Genomic DNA, 2,922 nt, shown 5'->3' with positions numbered 1-2,922 from the left:
TTGTGTGAATTATGTTCATGTTTATTATTAAAATATCTGTTGATATTAAATAATAGCGGTGTCAGTGCTTTGGACTTGTCCTTGATAATGGTTGTGTCGGGCTTTTCTTTATGCTCCAGTCCCTGTGTTGACGCAGTCAGTGTTCCCTCAAACCAGGGCAGGACAGGGAAGGACGGTGCGGACAGGATGAAGGATAATTCGCCTGTCCGCGGTCCCTGGACCCGAGGCTTGTGAGACGCAGAAACGGCCGAAGACCAGCGGGGCCCTCGAGGAGTAGCTTCGTTCCCGTTTTTTAGGGGGAGGATTAATTGAAGGGCGCAGGTGAGTCACGGCGTATTAAATCCGCCGGACGTTTTAATTGGCTGCAGAGGGGCCCGCTCCCTCGTTCTCCCCCCGTGATGGAGGGCGAGCGGTCAGAATCAGTTGCCGCGGTAATGGCTTCTTTAAAGTCCCAGATAAGAATTGAAACATCCATTGAACCGTGCCCAGTGTTTAGTACCAGACCTCTGTGTCGGCCATTTAAGTTCTATACGGTCGCAGTAATGAACACTTTATTTTTCTTTTGTCAATAGTCGGTAAAATAGTCCTTGAAATGGAAACAAAGTAAGGTAACGCCGTACAATGAAGTTCCATGAATTGGCAAGAACTATTATAGTTAAATCGCTACTACTGTGAAGTTGATCTTTACGGGTCTGTTAATGTGTTTGTACATCATTAATTCATGTTAACAACTCCATTAGTTTTTGCCAGTACATATTGCAATGAAAAAGTCAGTTAATGTATTTGTTAATGGTTAACTAATTAGAAGTTCATCCTAATGTATAAATTTCATGTACCAAATATGTTAGTTAGTTGTTAACAAATGCATGAACTAAGTAAAAGTTTCATGGTTAATTACTGCATTTGTCCATCATTAATTCATGTTAAGAACTATATTAGTTGATGCCAATTCGTGAACCTTATTGTGAAGTGTGACCAAAAGTAAAATGGTGGCCTCCTGCCAATTGTTGCCCTGAATTCCATCCCTCGCTTTAGTGTGACCAATGGGAGGAGAGACATTGGTGGTCCCTCCCAGTTGTCATCGTGGGCTGTGTTGGCTGTGATTGGGTCTATATAAGAATTGACAGTGCAACCAAAGAGTTCACTGATCTCTCAAAACCTTGATTTCCCATAGATCACTTTAGCTTGCGATTTCCAATGACCTCCCTTAATTATTATTGCATTTTGTACAAACTTTCCGGCAGAATTCAGACGCAAATATATGGATTTAGTTTTAAGCGGAAAATTAAAATATATTCGTTTAATTAGATTGACATTTGTGTTTAAAGGTTATGGTCCAAAGATCCATTTATGGAGATTCGTCAGTATACTGGGTTTATTATCATCTTAACAGGAGGTAAATATCAAATCGAAAACACATTGATATCAGTCTTAGGAATTTGCAGCTGACACCTGAGCCTAGTGCATAAATTAAATTCTTTAGATGGTGTCGATGAAAATGGATGTTCTGCTAGAATTGTGCTGCTGTCTAAAGGACCCAGTTCTGTGAACAATTATTTTTTCAGAATTTAATCTTGTGGCAAGATGCTTCCAAAAATAATGTGGGGGGAAAGGGGATTTTATCATACATTAATCTCAATTAAATGGTAAATTATTATATTACCATTTTGGCAATGAAAAGTGACAGATCAGTCAGTCAGCGAATCCTGAACAACTGCAAGGAAGAGGGAGTGTGATGGGGATGAGACTGGGATGGACCACTGTGGAAAAGCACAATTTATGACTTTGGACCTGTCCTAATACCGACCAAATCATCCAGTCTGTTATTACTGTGGGAGATCCTGCACACAACACAACACAAAACTAAGAATCTATGCACAGACCAAATCATTGAGTCAGTCAGAACTAAGAATCTATGCACAGACCAAATCATTGAGTCAGTCAGAACTAAGAATCTATGCACAGACCAAATCATTGAGTCAGTCAAAACTAAGAATCTATGCACAGACCAAATTGAGTCAGTCTTAACTGAAAGAGTCCATCATGTGTCTGTCATGGCTCAATGACCAAATCATGCAGTCAGTCATAAGGAGTCAAAGCACAGACCAGACCATCAAGTCAGTTATTACTTAGAAGCCCTGCCCAGACCAAATTCTGAACTGAACGAGTTCCTTGCCAGACCAAACTGAGCCAGTCGTCGCTAAAAGAGTCCATCATGCGTCCGCAAAGGCTCTTAAAAGCATAGGCAGACAGGCCAGGCCCGGTGCATGATGGGATTGTTTGCTTTTGGCCGGGACCAATCAGTCGGGCATTAGCATTAGGAGAGCTAAGGCGCAGAGAGCCATAACTGAATAATTCAAACGTCGTACGTCTGGATTCTATCAACAGTGAAATGAAAACAGCCCGGTGTGAATGTTCTTCTAAGAGCCATTTTCCTTTTCGGGGTGGTGAGGACAGATTGCATTTGGATCCTGCTGAGTGGTACCACTGCCAGGGGGAGAGTTTCATGATGGAGTCCACGGCTACCTGAAGATAGAGGGGGATGGAGACGCATTGCAAATGTATGGTTTGCTGGAGTTTGAAAACTTCTGGAAAAACACTTATACAAAATGGAAACTCTTTTAAAAAAAACAATGCAGTTTTTAGATTGCTTGCTAATTTGGGGTTCAGGTCTGGTGTTTGCCTGAAAAGCAAGTTTTGGTCAAAAGTATTGACATTTGATCCAAAATGAAACTTCATGTATTTCATGCCGTGGCGACATTTTGAAGTGATTTGAAGTGAAAGTTGTTCTCATGGCACTAGTAACACCTGCTTGTTAATGGCACCAAACCCATGTGTTATGTTTTTTTTTTTTTTATATATATATACAACACATTTCTGTTCTATCCATCTCCCATAACACCTTGTCAGCCAGCGGAGGAT

Source organism: Conger conger, chromosome 19 (assembly GCF_963514075.1).
Source record: "Conger conger chromosome 19, fConCon1.1, whole genome shotgun sequence".
In the NCBI taxonomy this organism is placed as follows: domain Eukaryota; kingdom Metazoa; phylum Chordata; class Actinopteri; order Anguilliformes; family Congridae; genus Conger; species Conger conger.
This window is presented reverse-complemented; position numbering follows the sequence as displayed.